Genomic DNA, 18,602 nt, shown 5'->3' with positions numbered 1-18,602 from the left:
AAAGGGTTTATTTCAAATATTTGTCAAAGAAGTCTAGCAAAGGAGAAATATCTTTTTTTTTTAAAAAAGTATTCATTATTGGTTTTATTATTTGAGGAGCTGTCTGGAAAATTTCACCAAATTAAACTGGAAACTAAGTAGTACGCCATTTTCAGTGCATTTTCTCTGTTCTTGGAGCAGTTCTAATTATTCCTTCAGAGACAGCTCCTAGGGACCAAAATCTATTGCCTGTGCACAAAATCAGGCAAACACATACCCAACTTCTAAAAATTTACAACCTGACTAAAATCCTAATCCAGCAATCCATTTACTCACTCTCTTTAGAGTAAGTGTTTAAATAGCTAGAGACTCTTAAAATCGTGGTTCAACAGATGAGCCATGTGAACATAAAATATGCTTGTCGCTTTCTGATTTTTGCCAGAATTTCCATAACTTCTATAGACACAGAGCTTGGAAACACAAGAGCTGAAACTCTCAGCAGCCTTTTTATACATACACACACACATAATCTCCCTTTCTCTATGTGTGTGTGTAGTATATGTATAGATCTGTGTATAAGTATGTATACATGTATGTATGTATATCTAATTACAAAGCTTGCACAAATGCTGGGAATCTTAGTCACTGCTGTGAACTGGAAAGGTCACTCGAGCTGTATGAATTCAGAGAATTTGCTCTGGGGAGAGAGTCTGGAAGTATCAGCCCATATAGCTGTCCAAGTATGGGAAAATAATTCCTGAATATTTTTTTTTAATAGGGATGAGTCTGAACAGCAAACCATAGAGCCAAACCATCCAAAGTGTAGCAGAGCTTGAAACCAAGTTATAAATTAACTTCTTCATAGAGAAACAGTCATCCATCTTCTAGAAGGACAGTCAGGAGGGTCTAGTCATAATACCAGGTAGGAGCTATCTCTCAGTTTTTCACCCCCAATACAGTCATTCCTTAAAATAGTTGCCAGCACTATGCTACATGCTTCTCTTTTGCATTGCTCTTACTGACTCAGAAGGCTACAGAGGTCAGTTGAGTGGACCAGTAGCTGTTTGAACTCTCATCTGGATGACCCTTCATCCACTCTCCCACGTCAACGTGTGCATGAGTTTTCCTCAATGTTTGACGATTCTTTCAAGTCCTCAGTGAAATTTAGACCAGTTTCACAGGACAGCAGATCAAATCACAGAGCTCTGCCTTTTCTGCCAGGGACTTTTGGCTATGTTTGACTCAAGTGATGATGTTTGTAAAATACGTTAGTGAACTGTGATTACAGGAACCTTCGCTCACCCATCCTTACCTAACACCAGCTGTATGGCCTGGAGGGGAGGAGAGAGGACAAAAATATGCTACCACCTGGGGAGGGGAATTGCAGATGTAGGAAAGCTAAGAAAACCCCCTCAATGTTTGAAAGGGAGTACAGGAGGAAGAGCAAGTGAGGGCAGTGCTCTGCAGAGCCACTCTGCTCCTTCACAGTGTCAGCTGAAGCCCTTTAGCACTGACTGATGTTGGAAGGGTTACTCAGCCTGCAGTTTAACTTTACTTGACATTTAATGTCCCAGGGCTGTTACCCGCTGAGGAATAACCAGGGCAGTTGGAACATGTGCTTACTTACAAGGCACTGAATACAGTAGGGTAAACTCCTTTAAGGAATCTTTGTTCTATTTTCTTCCTGTCTTTCGTTTCCAATTCCTGAAGATGCAGTGGTTGCCCTTGGCAACATTCTCCGGATTCTTCCCAAAATTTATGAAGGCAAAATGGCACATTTGAGAACAAGCCAGCTTGGTCATTAAATAAACATTCCCCTTCCATTCAGTGGTGGCATCAGAGCCACAGAAAGTCTTTTGCCTGAGTAGTTTCCTGAAATTACTGTCATTTATTACCAAAGCTACCGGGTCTTGCAGCAGAAACCTAACAAGCCCCATTCCTGTAGCACAACCCATCTCTTAGCACATCCTGGGACATGCACAGTCCTGCTACTCAGAGAACAAGAAATTCTTCATCAAAATGCTTGATTAAATGATCCTCTTTGAAGTTCAAAGTTATCCATTTAAAAAAACCTAAAATCCACAAAAGTATTCTTAATTATTTTTTTGATTCCAGACTGGTTTGATATCTGTTACCACAGACTTCAAAAAAGATTTTAAATGGATAGCAGCTCTATAGCTGCCTTCACAGAAATTTTTATCTAACATTCTTGAGTGGATGACCCATGATTGTATAATATTGTTTGTGGCCCACAAGCAGCCTCATAAAAATAGGAAATCAAAATAGGCACAAAATTTCACAATGAAAAAAAATAGTGAGAAAGATGAAGAAAAAAATTCAATAATTATTATAAATAAATCCTTAACTCAATCTGCACAGTATTTAATTATAACAAAGAGAGAAAATCAAACCATTCAGACACCACTGTTTTCAGGCAATTGACTTATCTTGGCACTAGCACAGCCACATTACGATGAAATAGAGTACCTAAGTCTGTAAAACCTTGGCTGTAAAAACAGATTTTTCAGAGGATGGATGGACATAGGAGGAAACAAATGTGATTTGCTTACTTGCTGAAGTTCACACTGGGCAGGGCTGTATGCAAAATATGGCACACAGGTCACCGAAATGTAAGCTGCTAAAGAGAAAAATCAGCTGGAGAAGACAATGTGGTAGAGAAGAAATGATTTGAACCAAAAATCTGTCAATTCAAGTTAACAAGGGGTTAAATCCTGCTCTAAGTAATTTTTAAAAGAAATTTTACAAATAGTGTTGGCTTGGAAAAAAGGCACATACTCACAGTCCTGGTAACAGACATTTGTAATTGTCAAGAAGGAAATGGAAACTTTCTTAGTAAAGGATGTGTAGTAGTGGAGCTAATCTTTGGATTTTGACCTTGATATGTTAAGATTAAAGCGTATTGTTGTGGCGTGGTCATTGTTTAGTCCTTGCTGGTGGTACAGTACGTCTTCGCTCTCTCAGTTTCGCAGTTTTTCATTGTTTTTAAGCCTTTTATCTTAAGAGGGATCCCAATGTTTTTGCAGGATAGCAGGCAAGAGTGAATTTGCAAGACAGATCAGCTTGCCAGAGCCTTTACCAACCTGCCTGCTCAGTGCTTGACGAACCAGAGAGGGGTTAAATAAGAATCCATAAATCATTCTGGCCCTAATTTCTTAATACTTCAGACAAAGGTTGATAAATAGAATTAGTTGACTACCAAACAGCTGTCATTTAACTAAATGTAGTTAAAAGAATACCCTAAATTTTACTACAAAGGAAGACTATTTTCTCAGCCCCATACCCAAACCACTTAAATTCCGTATTTCCAGTTTAAAGCTGACAAAGAAGCAAGAGGGTAAATACTGTGCAAAGAAAGACTGAAGTCCAGGAAATTTAAGGTGAGGTTTCCAAAAGCACTTCCCCACCACCTAACTGGGATATTACCACTTCTCTGGGAAGCGTGTCACTGAGTATTTCTGAACCCACAGAGAAGTCCTCTCCTCGCCCCAGGCGGGCTGTGTCCGGTGAAGTTTCATGGCGATGCCCTCCATAGTGATGGACATGGCAGAGCTTAGCTGCCTTCTCTGGTGTCGTAAAGAGCGTTTATACTGGTTAAGCCACCTAGCCCAGCTGTGGGTAAACCACACCTGCTGCTTTGCTCTTTGCTAGCTGACCCTCCACGCTGCTGCAGCTGCGTCGTGCAGGCGTGCTTCAGACCAGGAGCGTGGCTGCCCGGACCCGGCCTCTGCCTGCTGCCCGGCTGAGGGGACGCTTGGCCTCTGCTCCCAGCACGTCCCAGCCAAGCAGGCAGCACGGCCACAGATCTGGCTGGAAAAGACCTGCAGTTCTTTGCTTCGGCTGGGACCCCACGAGAGCGTACCGCAGCCTCTCGCCGCGCTTCCCACCTGAGAACCTGCCCTGTCTCCTCCAGCACCGAATGTGCTCCCCTAGGTTAAAGTACGAGGTTCGTGACAACGTCTGAACTTGAGCTGCTGACCCAAGTTGAAACTGAACAACCTGCTATTCACAGCTCTCTGAAATCAGGTTAGTGAACCTAGATTAAGAAGATACCTTTTTTCCTATACTAATAAAGGCATTCTCCCAAAGATGCTCTCTCACTTCGTCAGCTTGTATTGGTGTTGTGGTCTGGCCCAGGCTCTCACGTACTTGACACCAGCCTGTTCTTTTTCCACCCAAAAGCAAATGAGCAAGGCCACTTCCGTGCAAACTAAGTACTAAGCGCACGTTTGTGTGAGGTGTTTTAATAACAGCAGCCCTGGAATGTAAAGATAACATGCCCATCTCTATTTACAGAAGAGGCTGAGGATGTAGCATACATTTACATTTCATTATTGTAATAAGGAAGAGTAACTTTCCATGTCTCCAAGCACTTCTCTTGCTTCTAGAAGCTGTGAAGAAGGAACACAGCAAACTGGGAGTCTGTCAGGACAGAGGATCTGGCATAAAGGACATTCCAAGAGAAGGCAGGATATGACCGAAAACCCAGGGGTGTCCATAAAAAAGCTTATTTAAAATTACTTCTGTAATTTTAACAGTTCCACTTGTTGGTATATTATGTTCCTAGTGGAGATGTTGTTATGAAATTAAGGCGAACACGTTACGTTATTCCTGTTGATAATCCTCAGGTTTATTCATACACTGTAGGGTAATTTACTCAAACGTTAACTTCTGGAGTTTCTCAACATAAGAGAATCGCATATAAGGAAAAAAACCCAATATTAGTCCAGGCCTGGCTGTAGCCACCCCCTCACAATCAAAAATAATTTAAATTAAGCACAAAGCAATCTCCTCAGAAAGGCTGTTCTTGCTGGAGGGGGAGATGGGCAGTAACGTGAGTTCTTCTCCTCAGCTGGAAGCCGTTGGGATGCAAGGGGAGCACAGAGCTGGTCTAAGGCAGGAGGGTTGGCTGGGGGAGCAGTCACTGGGTATGGCCAGCATGGGGGCTAGTGGCCACGGGGCCTCTGTGTAGTCAGAAGATACGTCCCTTGCAGTGGCCTGGGGCACCTTTGCTTTTGTGAAAGAGTCCAACAAAACATTTTAATTACCTCTGTGAGTATCAGGTTGCTTCAAAAGTCACTTGCCGTACACAGTGTAAATCTTGTTATTTTGAGAATGAAGAGTTGTTTGCAAGAAGACAGGTGTTCAGGGAGAAAAAAAAAACCAAAAACCCACAGCAAGCCAATGGGAACACAAAAGAAGCAAAATCTAATATCCTTCCCATCAAAATGAGGTGAGCTGCTTTGCCTAGGTAAAGGTTAGCTCTGTGTCCTGCAGAAGGGAAGACTAATGCTTGGCTCACAATAAAATAAAGAGAGCATTGCAGCTTGTTTGAGTGAATAATTAACTATTCAAATTTAAAAATGGCCAAGCACTTGATGGATGCTGAAAGGGGAGCAATTCTGAATGCGCTTGGATTTCCAGGCATACTGTGTTTATCTGGAGAATAGGTTCTTGATGTCTGAGGCTAAGTTAATGACACTACCTGACTTTTTTCTCCATTTTAACTTTCCAGTTTAATTGGCAATTTGTGTAACACGGCTAAATCCTTATAAAAGCCCAACAGCAACAACCCATATGTCCTGACTGACTGCTGGCTTTATAGTGCCTGGTTGCTGTTTTAAAGAGATGCTAAGGAATGTATAGGCTGTGGATAAGAGGCATCCAAGTAACAAGAACTGACTTATGTCTGTAATTGGTCTTACTTATTCATGCAAAGATTGGTGTTGTTGCAGGAGGAAATGCTCAAAGGTCTGGCCTCAAGTTCTCGGTGTCAAAGTTAATGGTGTCAAGCTCCAAGAACACCTTAACAGCCAACCCTAATTGCAAATATGTACTTCTTCTGCCAGGTCCCAATAGCAATTACAAGGGAGGGGATTGAGTTCAGTCTCTCTGATGGTCCTTTTCCAAGGGTTTCCTGCGCTGAAACCTCCCCAGCTCCACTGGCAGAGGGCTCCTTCGCAGCCTCTGGGAACAAGGACACAAAAGGAACAGACACCAAAGGGTCACGAGAGCTTTAACCATATTTATGGGCAATAAACATGCAAAACCCGGCTGGCGTGTCAGGACAGTGACCAGCAGCTCAGTTCAAAGTATTAGTTATCGAGCCTGGTGAGGTCCGGGAGGCTTAGTCACGCAGCAGCTTAGTCAGCTCTGCATTGCTTCAGCCTGTCCCAGACCCAGAGGGATTAGGATCACTATGCAGGGAAATTCAAAGTCTGACCATCAGCCATCCTGTGGGATGGTCTCCTCTTGCTGAAAGTTTCAGCCATATTTACTCCCTCACCTGTACACCCCATCCAGCACCCAGGTGGTGAGGGTCACTCGGGTAAGAGGCACAGTTCCAGGCCCATTTTTTCACCTAGCCACCAAGCATAAACAGCTAAAAATGGGAAACTTTAAACTAAAATGAGAACACAGCACATGGCATAGTAAGTAAGCCATGCTTACATTTACCCAAGTGTTCTGTCTTGTGACTGATGAGGAACTTTGTTGTATAGAAATGAGTTTCTCCATAAGCAGTCTCTGTTCCTCTTGGAAAGGATACTGTAATTTTCCAAATTCTGCTACACCTGCTTCCCCAAAAAGTTGATACCTGGCCACGGGTGTGTTGACTGTTTCAAAATGGCTGCTGTGGTTTAAGCTTGCATCTTTCCACAGCCATACAAATTATTAATTGAGTAGCTTATTAAGCTTAAAACAGGATCCAGAGTAATGTAGAGAGTGTGTGAGCTCGCTTCAATACACAGGATGTAGCTGCACTGTTGATTGATTGACATTTTGCTACAAGCCTTTGTTTTTTGGAGGGTATGAATATTTCTGCAAATGCAGCAGAGGAGGATTAGCTCTGAATTCCACCAGTGAGGTGCATTTTATCTTTCAGCCCTTTCACTCAGTAACAAATGGGAGCTGTCACTATTGCGTAAGTTACATTTCTCTCTCTGCTCTTACGTATGTAAATGCCTAGTCCCATATGTAAAAGCAGTGGTACACAGTAAGCAAAAATCTTCTTTAAAGACGTGTTGTGGAAGGCTTGGATTACAGCCCGGTAAGAACGTTCAATAACAGCAGCAGCGTTCCCAAATTCCTTTTTCAGAGTTTGCACAACCAGTAAATGGAGCTTTCAACTCACACTGAAAATTGATACAATTTGTTTGTTGATATAGTTACCATCATCTGCAGTTGTATAATTTATTATCGCCTGCCGCTGCTGGGGATAATAAAAGAGTGAGTGGGTTTTGCGATGTGAGTAAACCATGAGCACAAAATCTCCACTGGAAATACTGAGTCACTTAATAAACATGTAGACCACGAATTCATTGTACATTATTCATTATGCAGGTTACAGATGGGGCTGAAACAGAGGGAGTCTGCTTAGGTTTGTGTGCACATCTGCCGGTGCACGCAGGCTCGAGCGGGGAGGAAGGGTGTCTGGCCCTGGATGTCACCTTCAGCGCCTCTCCAAAGACAGAGGCCAGAGAGAAATTCTGGATGCAATGGACTGTACTGCAGCCACCTCTGGGCTCTGCAGCCCGCAGTTTTATAGGTGTTGGCTGATCTCCAATGTAGATGTTGTTAAAGACATCGTTGAAGGAATAGTGATCAGGGGTGTCTGTATTCTTATAAACAACGGATAAGAGATCCGAGATATCACAACTTCTTTTTGACTCTGGTGTCTACCTCTGGTGCAGCAGTGGCAGCTGGCCGGACCCGTGTTGCCTGACCTCCTGGCAGTAAAGTAGGCAGGGGCAGAGGACAGATGTGTCCACAGGATGGTTTGTCTTAGTCGTGCAGATGTGCCAACTCGACATGAGCTGCTCAAACAGCTGGTGGGACCCTCGTCTGACCCTCAGCTCTGAGGGACCAATCCCCCCTTTAAGGTAGAGCCACTCTGGGCACGGGCAGCACTCTGTGGGAAGGAAAAGCAAGAGGAATGTCTTCTCCCGCAGGAAGCCTGTACAGCCCTGCGGTCAGGCCAGAGGTTAGGACTGGTGACTTTGGCATTTATTTTATACCCCTGGGTCTAAAAGAGAAGCACCTGCAGAGAGAAATGCAGGGGATGTGAGCGCTCTGGTGGGGCACAGCAGCAGGGAGCAGGGACCAGCCGGCCTCAAAAGTGGCTCTGGAAGCAGGTCCTATCTCGGAGCTTTAGCCAGAGGAATAAGGGCAGTGCTTTAGCCCAGCCTTCTTCTCACCTGATGCACTTGCCTAACCCAAACCAATCAGCACAACCTGCCTTTTCAAGGCTGGAAACTCGCTCACCCGCTTGGAGGGGGAAAAAAACCCCAAACTTTTGAAGATTACTTGTAGCTGTGCCAACTGGTGACACCTGTCATAACATGAATAAACTACCAAGAATTTGCATTTGCCATTTGAGGTGCATTTTGTAGGTGAAATACAAGGAAATTGGTGCTCAGTGTAAGCCCAAATGCTAATCCTGCACATGTTTTGAGGCGGAGGAGGGAACAGGAGGAATTGTGGGAGATATATTCTGAGTAAATCCCACCACTTTGCTCATTTTTTTTAGCCGTGGACCACCCTAAGTATTGACTCCCCTAGGGTAAGTAACCACTTTCAGATTTAGCCATCATGGCAGAACTGACAGACATCAGTATACCTCCCCCAAACTGAAGCATTTATTTGCTTTCTCACATTTTTGCTGCTGTATTAAAAAAAGGCCCATATTTGATGGTCACCAGGAAAAAGCTCTGCAGTCACATTTTTCTTCATTGCATATGCCTGTAGATGTATCCCAATCATTAAATATGTTTCATCAGTCCCTTTTTTTTTTTTTGCAAATGGCCATGCGGTGCTGCAGTTCAAATCTCTAGAAATGCAGTAATTTCCTTGGATCGTTATAACTCTGTTGTAATAAAATGGGCAAAAATCTTAATGGCAACCTTAGTACTATTCTTTGCAGACAGCTGTGGTTTGACATTTAGACAAATGTTCACCCAGCTTACAAACACAGGGGCATTCCAGCTGAGGTGCTGAGGCATGGCCATGCACTCCATCTGCGATCCCTTTGTGCAGCTGTCAGGGTGCCTACAAAATGCCAGTCAAAAAGATAGGACCACCATCTCACCTAGAAATCACATTACAGGCGTTCGTATTTTCAATGCATTTTACACCCTTCCCCACCTCTTGAAAAGCCACTCTACTCGTTTGCAGTTGACAACACATCTATCTAAATTCAATCCTACAGCAGTTTCCTAGGTAACTAGCGCTTTGGCACAGGAACCCTCTACAAGGCAGAATGAGCCAAAACACCCGTTAGCATTTCCACTTCTTCTCAATCCTTTTGGAACATGCAAAGATAAAAAAAAAACCACCAGAGGAGCATTAAAAAAACCCAAAACCAACTCAACCAACAACAAGAAAGCCAATGGCAAGGTATGCTCCGCTGCTCTGTTTAACTTTCATCCAGGAAATTCTGTATCTGCCAAAAATTAGCTCAGATCTGGAGACAAGACCAATCTAAGGTCTGAAACTGTTTCTTGAGGGTTGGACCTCTTTGGGTTATCTATCTTCACAGATCCCAAAGACCTTTCTAGGCTCTGTGTCATGCCTGTAGTGTGGACAGATATTTCTGAATCATGCCAGGAGCTAATAATTTGAGTCTCTGCTCTCCCAACCCCTCTTACCATAGCCAAGTTCCAGTGGGGCCTTACAAGGGCTGCAGGGCAAGGACCATTACCTTCAGCCTATTAGTGGACTTTGGAGGAGACGTTTCCTCAGATTGCCTTGTAACGCTGTCCGGTTCAACACTCCCCCTTTCCTCCTCCATTTCTTGGCTGCAGAGCTGTGACCACTATTGTGGGATCACGCCAGCCTTCATCTCTAGCGCTCTGCACGTGGCTGCAGCTTGCTTACCAAAGGTGTCTCTATCCATCTCAAGAGAGAGAGACTCTGCAGTCCCCCTGTGAGACTGGTGCCTAGAGGACTCTGGTGGAGAAACAGCAATGAGTGAAGGGGCAGGGATGACTCCGGAATGACTCCTGAGTTTGCTCTGGCTTCTTCGCTGTAGGCCAGCAAGCGCAGCTGGTTCAGCGGCACAGTTGTGGTTGTGGCAGCTGTGGTGAGGCAGAATGCATTTCCTTGTTTTGTGTGCAAGAAAAAGCAAATTCTTGCCCTTGCCTAATATCCACACACAGTGCATTTAGGCACTGGAAAAAAAGCTGCAACCTGAAGCCAGGATCATATTAGAAGAGACTGGGCTGCAAAGCAACACTGACAGCCCTTCCTAGCATTAGCATGCACACACACACACAGAGCTGATCCCTACAAGAAGGTAATTAAGGTGAGGGGGAAACCTGGGAGCGGCTGGCATAAAATGCCCTAAAGGGGAGGAGTGGGCTCAGGAATGTGCATCTGAAGGGCTTGGTCTGGTGTCAACTTCTGTGAACAAGTCCTGCTGAATCTTGCTCGCATACCCAGGTGAAGCCAGCTCGGCAGGCCTTCGCCAGCCTTGTTCATGAGGAAGTGAGAGGGCTTCGCAACTGGAGGCTGTAGCTTGCAGGCAAGGCCCTCCCTTCTCTGCCTGCAATTGTGCTAGTTTGCTGAAGGGCAGCATGTGCGCATCGGACTGGAGCATAGTTCAAAAGAAGTAAGTGTTGCCTGCAGCTGTCCTCACTTCAGAGCATGTTATAGCAGGTTAAAGGCTGCTGAGAGCTATGCCAACCACCAACTTCAGAAGCTTTTCTGGCAATCAAGCATTGCCAGGACATAGGGATATGCTAGTCATGTCCCCTGGAACAGTCTCTTCTCCAGGAGCTTGGGGGAAAATGCCATGACACCTTCTGTTGACCTTTGTCTTGCACAGGAGAGGAGAGCTTCAAAAAGCTGGAAATGCAGGGTTAAATTTAGGAAGTTTTGTGCTATGACAGTGTGGAGCTGCCGCAGAGTTCAGCTGCCCTGCCACGCTAGCTATTTTGAGAACTGGTAGTTTTTACAATTGCAGACTTTAACGCTAGCCATCTTCCAAAGCACTGATACCAAGTGAGCCCTTCCCTCATTGCCCTCTAGCACCCCATTGCTGAAGTACAGCTGTCATTAGCAAGAGACCGCAAAGCATGTTCTCCCCTGCTGACCATCAGAGCTATACCAAGGTAAGCATCATTCTTCTGGTTGTGCTCCCTTTTAACAGCTGGGTTAGAGTCCTAAATCAGGGCCATGTGTTGGTAGCCCCCCATGATTTGGGTAGAGGACCTCTAACATTGGCCTCAGGGCTCAGCCCTTGCACGCACGCGCTGTCCAACAGCCTGTAGCTGGGCTGTGAGATTCTCCATGCCGCGCCAGCCTGAGCCCAAATCCCAGAAAACTTTAGTTTTACTCTTAGAGGATGTTGGCGAGCTGAAGGCATGAATCCACTCACTTGGCAATTTAAATGCCACAGTAGCTATACAGGGCTATGCAAAACAGTCCTGTGCAGTTCTCTGCTTCAGTTCCTTCATGACATGGAACAGTTTTATAAGGCTCAGATATCAAACTAGACCTTGCTCCCCCAAATCTAGCCTGCTTTCTTGACTGAGCAAGACCTTTCCTTTTATGTCCTTGCTGGCTGACCTTCCTCTGATAGTGGTTAGATGAGCAGTACCTGGGTTAGATGAGCAGTACCTGAGTTATCAAATTATTTTGGCTGTCAGCAGTAATACCCTCTTTTTCCTCCATAAACAGGTTATCATCAAAGTTTAATAACTGTCCAGTACAAGCTTTCACTGGTCACAAGAAACTCTCCTGATGTATCTGACTTGCAGCTTAATACGAAAGTAAAAAGGTGTAGTGAGGGTACAGCACAGTCTAACAATAAAAGTAGTACTCAGAAAACAAAATGAGCATTGCCATTGAACCATACAGTAGTCTGACATTAATCTGTCAGAGCAGCCACTGCAAATAACACACGAATGTGGATAAATGTGCTTTTTAAACACTCCTTAGTGGAATTGCATTGATTTGAGCGAGTTCCTAATCACTACTGCATCAGAGAAAAGGCTGGGCTGTTAAATGCGTTATTTCTTTTCATGCTTTATGAATTCTCCTTCAAACCTTTTGAGTTTTGACTGTTTTGCGAGCTCTTCTGTGAAATCAGTAGAGAAGCACAGCCAGTGACCACACACCTGCTTCCACTGCATCTGCAGGTATACATCCAACACTTGGAAAATACACTACAGCTTTTTGTTCTGTTTCGTTTTGTTCCCCTCATATAAAAGGGCCTAATAAAGCAGACGCCTGTTTTTCCACATTACAGCAGAGATCTCCGCGACCCGCGGCTCCGAGGCAGGCAGCAGCGCTGCCCGCCGCAAGGCCCGCTCCCGCGCCCCACCAGCCTCCTCGGCCTCGACGGACAGGCCGGGCACACGGCCGCGAGCGGGGTAACCTGGCGACGGTGTGAAGGGCCAGCCAGGCGGGATTAAAATTTAGGCTTCGCCAGAGAGCCGAGACGAGCTCGGGAGCTGGGCGAAGCCGAGTCCGGCCCGGCGGGAAACCGCTGCGGGGCGAGGCGGGCCGCCGCCCCGCCGCAGCGGTGCTGAGGCGCCCTCCGGCGGCGGCAGGGGGAGCGGCGGGCGGCGCGGCGGGGCAACGGTCGCAGTGAGACACCGGCGGCCCCGTGTGGCACCGGCCGCCCCCTGAGGTACCCGCGGCCCGGCCGGCGGCAGCCTTCCGCCCTTCCGCGGGGTGCTGGCTCACCTGAATAACGGATGTGTAAGCTTTTTTTTTCCCTTTTCCGGTGTTTGCAAGCAGCGGGGCGCTTTCCACTAAATAAATCTCCCGAAGTAGATCTAGTTCTCTAAATAAACAACATTTATTTGCAGGGGTTGGCTGATTGGTGACTGCCTGCAGCGGCAGCCCGTCCTTCTCGCTGCCCTTCAGCCACCTCCAGCACTGTCACGCTGGGCCCAGCACCCTCCAGGGCCACCTCAACAGTCACACAGCCTATAGCCATGCTCTGCGGCTGCTTTTCTCAAGTGGGTGGCTTTCCAGAAAATCCCAGCTTTTGGTCTTATTTGCTAGGGCATATGCATTACGAAAATAAAAAACTGAGGCTCATCTACAGGCCGGGCAACGTCCTCTTGTCATGGATGCGGGGATTGCCGCCTCCTTGCAGAGTAAATGAGGCACTGGGCTTTGCACAGCTGGAACTGCTGGCTGGCCTCCTGCTTTCCTGGTGAACATGAGCCGGCAGTGTGCCCAGGTGGCCAAGAAGGCCAACAGCGTCCTGGTCTGTATCAGAAATAGTGTGGCCAGCAGGAGTAGGGAAGTGATCGTGCCCCTGTACTCAGCACTGGTGAGGCCGCACCTTGAATCTTGTGTTCAGTTTTGGGCCCCTCACTACAAGAAGGACATCGAGTTTCTGGAGTGTGTCCAGAGAAGGGCAATGAAACTGGTGAGGAGTCTGGAGCACAAGTCTTATGAGGAGCGGCTGAGGGAACTGGGGTTGTTCAGTCTGGAGAAGAGGAGGCTGAGGGGAGACCTTATGTCTCTCTACAACTACCTGAAAGGGGATTGTGGCGATGAGGGTGTTGGTCTCTTTTCCCACGTAACAAGCAATGGGACAAGAGGAAATGGCCTCAAGTTGTGCCAGGGGAGGTTTAGATTGGATATTAGGAAAAATTTCTTTACTGAGAAAGTGGTTAGGCTTTGGAACAGGCTGCCCAGGGAGGTGGTGGAGTCACCGTCACTGGAAGTATTCAAAAAGTGTGTAGACATGGCACTTTAGGACATGGTTTAGTGGGCATGGTGGTGTTGGGTTGACGGTTGGACTTGATGATCTTGAAGGTCTCTTCCAGCCTTAATGATTATATGATTCTATGATTTTTGGGGGGTTTTCTGGCAGTGAGAGAGTCTCATCGTGCTGTGTGTATCAGTCACCTTTTGTGACAAAAAGCACTTTGGGTTTGACCTTGTTGCAATCAGTGGTGAAATTCCCACATTCTTCAGTGCAGATGAAGCAAATCCAGAGTCCAGAAAAAAATGCACGGTGTGCATGAGATATGCAAGTCTGGACTGGGGGTAATAGTGGTCTTAAACCAGGCACGTACAAATTGAAGAGTAGCCCCGGAGACGTGAGGTATTCAACAGCCCTCCTCTGCTTTCCTCCATTCACTCAATTGCTGAAGAAATGTAAATGTTATCAAATCCAGCAGGTATTCTCTGGAGACATCAGATACAGCTCTGAGCTGGTATCAGGCAAAAAACTCATGGGAGAACAAGGCTAAGATTAATGCTGGGGGGAGATACTGGCCTAAAGAACAAAGGAAGAAGAAGGTTAAGCCCTGAAGAGTGACTCACTGCCATGGCAACATATCTCCTTCTCCTCCTTTACATTTTGGGATTTGTTTTAAGGAATATTTGAATGGCATAACAGACATCTAACAAAGAAGCCCACATGTATAGTGGAGCCAAAGGATTATATAGATAGCATAGCAGTGACTTCTGCTTTGGCTCTAATTTAATTCTGCTTCAAGCTCTCCAACAAAAGAAAACCCGATGGGTTTCTTCCCTCTGTCTTTTTATCCACATGACGAATGAAAAAGACCTGAGGGTTGGGGTTTTTTTTTGTCTTTTCCACCAGCAGGCTTGGGAATCAAGTGAGCTCCTGGCAGCGCTGGAGCAGAGCAACAGAGAGCTGAGTCCAGGCACCAAACTACACTAAACTTTGCTTCACAGTTTGCAGGAGCAATAACCAGGGAAGGGATGAGAGGAGGGAATCAACATGTCTTAGATTTTCTAGAAGAGCAGATACTGTACTTCAGCTCTCCCCCAAATCTTAGGGCCTTTTTCCTACTGAGTGAACAGCAGCAAAAGAGGTCAAACAAGCTGCCTGTGAGAAGCTTATTGATACTCCCTATTCCAAGCAATTATAGCTTTTATGTACCTTTTGAGACCAGGTACCCAGCAACTCAAAGATTATTTGTGCCATCAACTTACTTTTCCTTCTCCTGGTTAACTCCTAGAGAGTCACCCGTCAGAAAGCAAAAGAGTGCATCATACATTTTTGACATGCTGCCACCAGACAGTCTGTTTCCAATACTGAAGTAAGGAAGTTGAGCCAAAACTTTTGATCCTTCAGGAAGAAATGCACTGTCATCTGTGAGGCCTTAAGGAGCTGGCCAGTCTTTTTGGAGCTTTCAGTCAAAAAGACAGGAGTGAAGCAGTTATCCCTCAATTTTTTTCCTGGGTCTCCCTCTTTCATGCACCCAGGTGAACAGAGCCTCCATTTCCTTCCCTTCCCTCCCCTCCCTCTCTGCTCCCCAAGCCCTTGCCCTGTCCTCTGTGGGGACCTGTTTCTGACTTACTGGTTTACCCATCACAGAGCACCTGACTTCTTTATCGTCCTAGCCAATGCTTTATGAGGGCTAATGCAAGATTCCCTCCTACACAACATAGTTTTTTTGAGCTTAAAATTAAATATACCCTTGTGCTGGTTTTGGCTGCAGTAGAGTTAGTTTTCTTCACAGTAGCTAGTAAGGGGCAATGGCTTGGATTTGTGCTGGAAACAGTGTGGATAATACAGGGATTTTTTAGTTACTGCTGAGCAGTGCTTACACAGAGTCAAGGCCCTTTCTGCTTCTCACCCCACCCCACCAGTGAGTAGGCGGGGATGGGCAAGAGGCTGGGAGGAGACACAGCCAGGACAGCTGACCCCAACTGACCAAAGGGATATTCCATACCATACAACATCATGCTCAGCATATAAAGCTGGGGAAGAAGAAGGAAGGGGGGGCATTTGGAGTGATGGTGTTTATCTTCCCAAGTAACCATTATGCGTGATGGAGCCCTGCTTCCCTGGAGATGGCTGAACACCTGCCTGCCCATGGGGAGTGGTGAATGAATTCCTTGTTTTGCTTTGCTTTTGTGCGTGGCTTTTGTTTTACCTATTAAACTGTCTTTATCTCAACCCATGAGTTTTTTCACTTTTACTCTTCCGATTCTTTCCTCTGTCCCACTGTGGGGGAGTGACCGAGCACTTGCGTGGGGCTTAGTTGCCAGCTGGGGTTAAACCATGACAGCCCTTTACATCCCCTTGAAGTTAAGCTCACACTCAGTGCACGTGTCAGACCATCTCTGAAAAGTGTGGGCAAGCTGTACATAAAGTGCTCCCTTCAGAAAAGCTGTCTCATGCTCAGAAGCTCTGTAGCATTGGCTGTTAGCAGACATCCAGTCCTTCTAACCTGTAGTACGAGAGGGACATCTGGGGACTACTTCCAAATCCAGACTCATCTTCTCTGTCTGGTCTGGGGACAGCTGCGTTCTGAGGCCTTCACAAGACCGTCTTCCACATGATTTTGAAGCACTGCTTTTTTGTTGTAATTATTCTTTTCTTTTGGTTTGCCTGTTCACTCCTGAGCACTCAAGGGTTGCTCACTTAGTCTCAGATTCTGTCACTCTAGAACAAATGCAGCCCTTTCTAAAACTGGAAGGTGAAGTTCTTGGGCTCTCTTAGTTCCTTTTGCTGCAGTTTTAACAAACAGTAGCTCTGGAGCTGGATAATGCTGCTGCTGGTTTCTAACAGACTTTGCTTAGTAACTAAATATACGGAAAACGTTTCCCTCCTGGCCATCTCTCACCTTCTACATTACTGAAAATAATAATTCATCTTTTTTGTTCTTACATACAAGTGTAATACTGCCATGTTTGCGCTGTGTGTAGATACTGTTTCTGCAGTATGCAAATACAGCTATCAAAAATGATTTCTTTTCGGTTTTAGTATATGCTGTAACATATAATTGAAGTTCTCTTTTACAATATTTGCTGGATTGGCAAATTTCAATTAATTTTTATTAAATTGTATTAATTTTTTAGTTTAAATTGTATAACAAAATTTCTTAAAATATCTAGGATTGTCTTACTGACCCTTGTATAAGCTTTTTCTAAATGGGATTATTCCGTCTTCTATAAGCAGTGCTATAGCATGTACATGGGAAGCTTTATTCTGTGGAGACCTGGTGTCATGAAACAGCCTAGGCAAGTCAGACCAGGCGAGAGGGACTAAAGACAAAGAAGTTGTGGTACTGGAAATGCAGAGGCGATAGTGCTGCCGTACTTCCCAGAGTATGAGACTGGAACATGAGACTTCTTCTCTACTAAAGACTCTTTGTATAGAGGTTGAAGAAAACACCAGTGTCCTGCTTAGGTGTGTAGCTCAAGAATTTTTATTTGGCTGTAGCTGGAATGTAGTGACAAGGTTTAATACGGAAGACATTGCTTCCTGATACTCGTGAGTATAAAAAAGACGTTGAGAACCAGGACAAGAAGACAGGATCATCTTATGTCATTTCAGTCTCTGAGGACCTCACAACTGCTTTTTCCACATTTATGTTCTGCTCTTTCCATATCTATTTTATTCGTCACAAAATCCAGGTGCAGAGACTGATACCTAGGTTCTCAAAGTCACCCAGAAGCATACATACCATGGATATAAAGAGAAGGAAATGTCAAGAAAATAAAAAAAAGACTAAATTTTCACCTAAATGAATTGTTGTAGACATAGTGAAAATCCACACAGATGCTGATATCACATAGCCTTTCACTATGGACCCAGTGCTTTACCAAGTGGGCCACCACTGGTTTGTAACTCTGAAATTGCAGACATGTTAAAGCCAGTCAGAATGAATCAGAGTTGTCCAATGAGCATTATAATAATGAACTGCTGTCCATCACCTTTTGAAGGTGACTTTTTCAGAGGCCATCCACAGGATTCTGTGAAATCCTTAGGTAACTCGGTTCTAGCAGCCAGCAGCTGAAACCTCCAAAAGAGTCAGCTCTCGAGGATGCCTTTCTTATACTAGCTGAGACAATAAATACAGCTGTATAATATTTGCCTTACCTGAACTGTTGCACTGATATACTGTAGTCTACAGATTCTGACAACTTTTTACCCTTTCCCTCTATGACTACTAGTGTTGACCGTAAGACACATTGACTCAACAAGGCAGAACATCTGAGGTTTTCTGTCCCGTTGCACAACTATGACTTCAAATCATACCAACGATTAGAAAGTACCTAACCAAGGGGCATTTTGTTAGACACCAGGCTGTGCAGTCAGCAGCTGAATCACCCTCAGCAGCTGGACTCTAGAAGGTGTGAAGGCAGCCTCCCCGCCTATCTCTGGCACCTCAGGTAGGACGAATTCGGATCACAAAACTCAGAAGAACATTTGATCTATGCCACACACAACCTCTTTCGTAACGATGGTATTTAACTACATACATGGTCATCCATGCAGACACTGAGAAAATACATACATGACCCGCGCATTTTCTTTTTCTCCTGGAGAGAAGTGGATGGGCTGAGAGTGAGGTATTAATTGAGACTCGTTACTCTTAGTAGATGTTAGCAGAGTCCTTAATCACTCATGATGGCCAGAATACTCATTACCTGAGTTGAGAAACCACATCCTTCAACAACAATCTGTTTTTCTTGCAGTTTGCTTTCTTCTATGTTTGCAGAATTATAGTAGGGTAACATGGGGGGAGTATTTGGGTCTTGAAAGAGTGAGCCACATTGCTGTCTGCCATGACTTTCTTCAATTAAGGCAAAAGAAGAGTGTGAGTCCTGTAATCCTTTTTCCTAGAGTTAAATGGGCTGTGGACAGTAGAGTAGTG

Source organism: Phaethon aethereus (assembly GCF_964289735.1).
Source record: "Phaethon aethereus genome assembly, chromosome: 3".
NCBI lineage: Eukaryota > Metazoa > Chordata > Aves > Phaethontiformes > Phaethontidae > Phaethon > Phaethon aethereus.
The sequence above is the reverse complement of the archived record's forward strand: the minus strand, read 5'-3'. Positions refer to the sequence as shown.